Raw genomic sequence first — 8,276 nt, 5'->3', positions numbered from 1 at the left:
CTATTTCACCTTAGTCCTCAAAGGGATCACAACTATCCCTTTTCAGATTCTACAAAAAACTCTTTCCGAACTGCTTCATCAAAGGAAAGGTTCAATTCTGTGAGATGAATGCACACATAAAAAATTAGTTTCTCAGAATGCTTCTGTCTTGTTTTTATGTGAAGATATTACTTTTTCACCATAGGTCTCAAACTGCAAACAGATATTCCTTTGCAGATTGCACAAAATGTATGTTTCCACACTGCTCAATGAATAGGAAGTTTCAACTCAGTGATATGAATGCAAACATCACAAAGAGTTTTCTCAAAATACTTCTGTTTAGGTATTATGTGAAGATATTTACTTTCTCACCATAGGCCTCAAACTGCTCACAAATATCCCTTTGCAGATTCTACAAAATGACTTGTTGCCAAACTGCTCAATGAAAAGGAAGGTCCAAATCTGAGATGAAAGCACGCATCACAAAGAAGTTTCTCAGAAGTTTCTGTCTAGTTTTTATGTGCAGATATTTCCTTTTTCACCATAGGCCTCAAAGCACTCCAAATATCCCTTTGCAGATTCTACAAAAAGAGTGTTTCCAAACTGCTCAATCAAAAGAGAGGTTCAACTCTTTGAGATGAAAGCACACAGTACAAAGAAGATTTTCAGAAAGCTTTTGTCTAGTTTTTATGTGAAGATATTTCCTATTTCACCATAGGCCTCAATGGGCTCACAAATATCCCTTTGCAGATACTTCAAAAGGACTCTTTCCAAACTGCTGAATCCAAGGAAAGTTTCAACCCTGTGACATGAATGCACACATCACAAAGAAGTTTCTCAGAATGCTTCTGTCTAGTTTTTATGTGAAAATATTTTCTGTTCACCATAGGCATAAAACGTTGCAAATATCCATTTGCAGATTCTACAAAAAGACTGTTTCCAACCTGCTCAATCAAAAGAAAAGTTCAACTCTGTGAGATGAAGGCACACATGACAAATAAGTTTCTCAGAAAGCTTCTGTCCAGTTTTTATTTGAAGATTTTCCCTATTTCACCATAGGCCTGAAAAGGCTCACAAATATCCTTTTGCATATTCTAAAAAAAGACTGTTTCCAAACTACTCAATCAATAGAGAGGTTCAAATATGTGTGATGAATGCACACATCACAAAGAAATTTCTCAGAATGTTTTTGACTAGTTTTTATGTGAAGATATTTCTCTTTCACCATAGGCCTCAAATGGCTCAGAAATATCCCTTTGCAGCTTGTACAAAAAGACTGTTTCCAAACTGCTCAATCAAAAGAAAGTTTCAACACTGTGAGATGAATGCACACATCACAAAGAAGTTTCTCAGAAAGCTTCTGTTTAGCATTCATGTGAAGATATATCCTTTTTCACCATAGGCCTCAATGGGCTCAGAAATATCCCTTTGCAGATTCTACAAAAGGACTGTTTAGAAAACTGCTTAATCCAAAGAAAGGTTCAACTCTGTGAGTTGAATGCATACATCTCAAAGAAGTTTCTCATAACGGATCTGTCGAGTTTTTTTTTGTGAAGGTATAACCTTTTCAACCATATGTCATAAACTGCTCATGAATATCCCCCTGCAGATACTACAAAAAGACTGTTTCCAAACTGCTGCATCCAAAGAAATGTTCAACTCTGTGAGATGAATACACCCATCACAAAGAAGTTTCTCAGAATGCTCCTGTCTGGTTTTCATGTGAAGATATTTCCTTTTTCACCATGGGCCTCAAAGTGCTCCAAATATCCATTTACAGACTCTACAAAAAGAGTTTTTCCAAACTGCTCATTCAAAAGAAAGGTTCAACTCTGTGAGATGAAAGCACACATCACAAAGTAGTTTCTCAGAAAGCTTCTGTCTAGTTTTTATGTGAAGATATTTCCTATTTCACCGTAGGCCATAAAGAGCTCACAAATTTTTTTTGCAGATTCTTCAAAAAGACTGTTTCCAAACTGCCCAATCCAAAGAAAGGTTCAACTCTGTGAAGTGAATGGACACATCACAAAGAAGTTTCTCAGAATGCATCTATCCAGTTTTATGTGAAGATATTTCTTTTTCATCCTAGGCCTCAATGGGCTCAGAAATATCCCTTTGCAGATTCTAAAAAAGAACTGTTTCCAAACTGCTCAATCTAAAGAAAGGTTCTCCTCCGTGAGTTGAATGCACACATCACAGAGAAGTTTCCCAGAATGCTTCTGTCTACTTTGCATGTGAAGGTATTTCCTTTTTCACCATAGGCCTCAAACCGTTCACAAATATCCCTCTGGAGATACAACAAAAGGACTGTTTCCAATCTACTAAATCAAAAGATAGGCTCAACAACGTGAGATGAATGCACGCATCACAAATAAGTTTCTCAGAATGCTTCTGTCTTGTTTTAATGTGAAGATATTTCCTTTTTTCACCATAGGCCTCAAAGCACTCCAAACATCCACTTGCAGATTCCACAAAAATACTGTTTCCAAGCTGCTCTATCAAAACAAAGGTTCAACTCTGTGAGACGAAAGCACACATCACAAAGAAGTTTCTCACAAAGCTTCTGTCTAGTTTTTATGCAACGATATTTCCTATTTCACCACAGGCCTCAATGGACTCAAAAATATCCCTTTCAGATTCTACAAAAAGAGTGTTTCTGAACTTCTCAATGAAATGAAAGTTTCAACCCTGTGAGGTGAATGCACACATAAAAAAGAAGTTTCTCAGAATGCTTCTGTCTAGATTTTATGTGAAGATATTTCTTTTTCACCATAGGCCTCAAACTGCTCAGAAATATCCCTTTGCAGATTGAACCAAAAGACTCTTTCCATACTGCTCAATGAAAAGAAAGATTCATCTGTGTGAGATGAATGCACACATAAAAAAGAAGTTTCTCAGAATGCTTCTGTCTAGTTTTTATGTGAAGATATTTCCTTTTTCACCATAGTCCTTAAACCATTCACAAATATCCCTCTGCAGATACTACAAAAAGACTGTTTCCAAACTGCTCCATGAGAAGAAATATTCAACTCTGTGAGATGAATGCACACATAAGGAAGAAGTTTCTCGGAATGATTCTGTCTAGTTTTTATGTGAAGATAATTCTTTTTCACTACAGGCATCATACGGCTCAGAAATATCCATTTGCAGATTGTACAAAAATACTGTTTCCAATCTGCTCAATCAAAAGAAAGGTTCTGCTCTGTGATATGAATCCAGGCATCACAAAGAGATTCTCAGAAAGCTTCTTTTTGTGTTTTTGTGAAAATATTTCCGTTTTCACCATAGGCCTAAAAGAGCTGCAAATAACCATTTGTGGATTCTACAAAAAGACTGTTTTGAAACTGCTCAATCAAAAGAAAAATTCAAGTCTGTGAGATGAAAGCACACATTGCAAAGCCTTTTCTCAGAAATATTCTGTCTAGTTTTTATGTCAAGGTGCTTCCTGTTTCATCATAGGCTGTGAAGGGCTCACAAATATCCATTTGCATATTTTAAAAAAAGACTGTTTCCAAACTGCTCAAAGAAAAGAAAGGTTCAAATCTGTGAGATGAATGCACGCATCAGAAAGAACTTTCTCAGAATGCTTCTGTGTAGTTTTTATGTGAAGATATCTCTTTTTCACCTTAAGTCTCAAATGGCTAAGAAATATCCCTTTCCAGATTTTACAAAAAGACTGTTTCCAAACTGCTCAATAAAAAAAAGTTTCAACACTGTGAGATGAATACACACATCAAAAAGAAGTTTCTCAGAAAGCTTCTGTTTTCTTTTTATTTGAAAATATTTCCCTTTTCACCATAGGCCTCAATGGGCTCAGAAATATCTTTTTGCAGATTCTACAAAATGACTGTTTAGAAAACTGCTGGATCCAAATTACACCATTATGGCTCACACACTGCAGCCTCAACCTCCCGAGGGTTAGGCGATTCCTCAAGGGATCCTACAGCCTCGGCCTCCCAAAGTGTTGGGGTTAAAGGCATGAGCCACCAGCACCCGGCCTGAGTTAATACATCTGGTCTCACTACGTCTTAACCACACACCCATGAAGAACTCAACTCAAGAGAAAGTTGGCAAGAGACTCTCAGCATTCTCTCCCGAAAGCAGTGAGGTGGATGGCAGACGTGTGTCCCGAGCTCCTGGGGTTTTAGGTGACGATGTGTAGAGGAGAGATTTCCAATGTTTCCAGAGAGGCACGAGCCACAGTTATTCGGGGCATCGGAACACGAGATGGGGTTTCTGACAGCAACTTAATGGCCAGGAAGGTCCAGAATCTGCCAAGGCCCATGTCCCAGGGTGGGGCCAATGGAACCCAAGGTAGAGGGAGTCAGCGGTCCTCACAGAGAGGACTCCAGCCCTAGGCTCCGCTGTGCAGACCAAATCAGAAGGAAGAGACACCTTCGTCCTACATTCCACATCCCTCCACTGAACTTGGGAGTGGATCTGTTTCCCAAACATAAGGTGACTTTCGCTTTGCAATGGATCACAAGGGGCCAGGCTTTCCAGAGTCAGCCGGATAAAGAAGTCACTCTGGCTCGGCCACCCCATTCCCCCGGTAACTGGTGAATTTAAATGAGACGAGGCTGGCCGGGCCAGAGCCGCTACAGGGGGGAGGGGGTTGGGTGGGGTGGGGTTTTCCTAAGGCACTGCAGAAATTGGGCCTTTGCTTAGAGGATGACAGTGCTGCAGGAACCCGTCCAGGCTGCTATATGGCAAGCACTAAACCACTATGCTTACCGAGATGGGGTTTTCCTCACAGAACGGCTTTATGCAGAAGTACACTCAGAAGAAGCCTTGTTTTTAATGGCGACCTGTTCTTACCTCCCAGGAAAGGCCTATAAAGCATATAGACTCTTGAAAAGACACAGTTGTCCTACACTGCAATGCAAATACCTGCTTGCAAAATGTTGTGTTGATCTCAGTAAGCTTGCAGACTGGGAACAAATCTTATCTGGTGGAGCGTTTAATAAGCAGAAAAGCCATGATGATATTGTTACTGAGTTTGGTGATTCAGTTTGCTTTCCCCTTCCATTGTTGGGACGTGTATATTGCAAGACAGATCGGCTTGCTAAAGGAAAAGAATGTTACCAAAAGAGGCTTAGTTTAAATCCTTTCCTCTGGTATCCCTTTGAATCATTATGTGAAATAGGTGAAAAGCCAGATCCTGACCAAACATTTAAATTCACATCTTTACAGAACTTTAGCAACTGTCTGCCCAACTCTTGCACAACACAAGTACCTAATCACAGTTTATGTCACAGGCAACCTGAGACCATTCTTATGGAAACACCCCAGGACACAACTGAATTAAACAGAGTCAATTTAGAATCCTTCAATTCAAAGTACTCCTTGAATACAGATTCCCCAGTGTCTTTTATTGATTCAGCTGTAATTTCACCTGAAACTGTCCCACTGGGAAGAGGAACTTCCATATTATCTAAACAGGTTCAAAATAAACCAAAAACTGGTCGAAGTTTATTAACAGGACCAGCAGCTTAGTCCATTTACCCCACGTTTTGGGATTTTGCCATTAGAAACCCCAAGTCCTGGAGATGGATCTTATTTACAAAACTACACTAATACACCTTCTGTAATTGATGTGCCATCCACCGGAGCCCCTTCAAAAAAGTCTGTTGCCAGAATTGGCCAAACTGGAGCAAAGTCTGTCTTCTCACAGAGTGGAAATAGCCAAGAGGTAACTCCAATTCTTCCACTAACAGAAAGTTCTGGTCCATAAATAACTACAACACCTCAGGTAATGAGCCCCACTATGACATCTCCCCCAAATGCACTGCATCGAAGAAGTTCATGACTCTTTACTAGTGACAGTTCCACAACCAAGGAGAATAGGAAGAAGTTAAAAATGAAGTTTCCACCTAAAATCCTAAACAGAAAAACAAAAAGTAAAACTAATAAAGGAGGAATAACTCAATCTAATATAAATGACAACCTGGAAATTACAAAATTGGACTCTTCCATCAATTCAGAAGAGGAAATATCCACAATCACACCTCAGATTCAGGCTTTTAATCTACAAAAAGCAGCAGCAGAAGGCTTGATGAGCCTTCTTCATGAAAGGGGGAAAGGTTATTTAGCTTTATGTTCATACCACTGCAAAGAAGCTAAAAATATTTTGAGCCATCTACCTTCTCACCACTACAATACTGGTTGGGTACTGTGCCAAATTGGAAGGTCCTATTTTGAACTTTCAGAGTACATGCAAGCTGAAAGAATATTCTCAGAGGTTAGAAGAATTGAGAATTATAGAGTCAAAGGCATGGAAATCTACTCTACAACACTTTGGCATCTTCAAAAAGATGTCACTCTTTCATTTCTGTCAAAAGACTTAACAGACATGGATAAAAATTCGCCAGAGGCCTGGTGTGCTGCAGGGAACTGTTTCAGTCTGCAACAGGAACACGATATTGCACTTAAATTCTTCCAGACAGCTATCCAAGTGGATCCAAATTATGCTTATGCCTGTACTTTATTAGGGCGAGAGTTTGTCTTAACTGAAGAATTGGACAAAGTGTTAGCTTGTTTTCGAAATGCTATCAGAGTCAATCCTAGACATTGCAATGCATGGTAAGTGGTAATGAATTGTAAAGACAAAGTCTTGTTGATGGTGCTGGTAGTCACTGATTTTTCTTGTTAGATAGCTTTTTATTGTCATGAACTTTGTTACTAATACTTAAGAATGGTACATACTGGTCAATAACTTCAAACTAACTTTTTTTATGAAATGTATGTCTTTAACAAACTCTTCAGTTAACTAATGATAATAGAATACGTGATGCTTATACTCAACAGTTTCAGTCTTCTACAAAACTTTTGCAGATACTGTAGTTGTGTTTTGTTTGTTTGCTTGTTTAGTTTTGTTACTTGATTTGTTACATTTTCTTCGAACACAAAATTGGTGATTGGGACAAAAAGTGCTTGGGAAATTGGAAAGGAATAGCATAATTCACTTATTGGATAATAGAAAAAAACACTGAAAAAGTTCACTAGTTGCTTTTTGACAACGTTCCAGTTTATTCAGTTACTATTAAGAACTTAATGTATCCTTTATTTAGCAGTATCTCTGTTTTACTTTTTTGTATTTGTGTATAAGTAGACACATAGGAAATTACTACCCAGGTCATATTGTTATCAACTGAATAACATATGAAAAAGTTTGGTCCTACTTCTGCCTCAACACCATACTTACTGTTGACATTTATTGTATTTCTCTGGACTGACTTAAAAGTTTAAATATCAAGAGAAGGCCAGGCATGGTGGCTCATGCCTGTCATCCCAGCACTTTGGGAGGCCAAGTCGGGCATATCACAACGTCAAGAGTTCGAGACCATATGGTGAAACATCGCCTATATTAAAAGTATAAAAATTAGCTGGGCATGGTGGCAGGCGCCTGTAGTCCCAGCTACTCAGGAGGCTGAGGAAGGATAATCACTTGAACCTGGGAAGTGGAGGTTGCAGTGAGCCAAGATTATGCCATTGCACTCCAGCCTGGGCAACAGAGTGAAACGCCGTCTCAAGAAAAAAATAAAATAAAAATAAAATAAAATAAAATAAAATAAAATAAAATAAAATAAATATCAAGAGAAAGTATAATTCTGAAGTAGTAACTCTGCGGAAGCTTTTTTGTCAGATACGGTTATCTTTGGGGTTAGTTATTATAGCAATTGGGTTTTAACACTTGATTTGCTTCTAAATCTGAAACATTATATTACTAAAATATCTTTTGATTTGTGATTATGTTGTTTAATGGATTATATATCATTTTGCAGTAGTAGTTGCAGTGCCTGAAAGATTGCCAAAAAAAATAGTGCTAGCTATTGCTGACCAATGTAACAATCAACTTGCCAATATTGCCATCTCTTCCAATAGCTATGTTCTCCATAATATTTTAAGAACTCAGTTCTTCATAAGGCTTGTGTTGTTTTTGATTTTTTCCCAAGTCTGGTGGATCCTTGTGCTGTTCTTTTTTAAATGTGTATTGTCTGTCCAGCTATTCTGCAGGAGTCATATTCTTAAAAACCTTAACCATATCAAAAATTGTGTTTAAAGGAGGATTATTCAGACTGGCATGCTTTTAGTAGGAGGAGTTTAAATGCTGACGCATTTAGGTAACTCTAAATACTGAGCAACTTTATTCTATCTACAAAATAGATAGTCTTTCTTTTCTTTTCACTTTCACTATCATTTAATACCTTTTCTTCATCTATAACACAATTATAACGATATACAAAGCCACTCAAATAAAGCAGATATATTGTGCTTTAAAAAAAAAAAAGAAGTCA

At 38.1% G+C, this 8,276-nt stretch overlaps 1 pseudogene; it reads left to right on the top strand.

Moving 5' to 3' along the window:
* Positions 1-4,650: 4,650 nt before the first annotated feature.
* LOC134738474 (cell division cycle protein 27 homolog) lies at positions 4,651-6,553 on the top strand (annotated as a pseudogene).
* The last annotated feature ends 1,723 nt before the right edge of the window (positions 6,554-8,276 follow it).

This window comes from Pongo pygmaeus, chromosome 17, assembly GCF_028885625.2.
Source record: "Pongo pygmaeus isolate AG05252 chromosome 17, NHGRI_mPonPyg2-v2.0_pri, whole genome shotgun sequence".
Lineage (NCBI taxonomy): Eukaryota > Metazoa > Chordata > Mammalia > Primates > Hominidae > Pongo > Pongo pygmaeus.
This window is presented reverse-complemented; position numbering and strand designations above follow the sequence as displayed.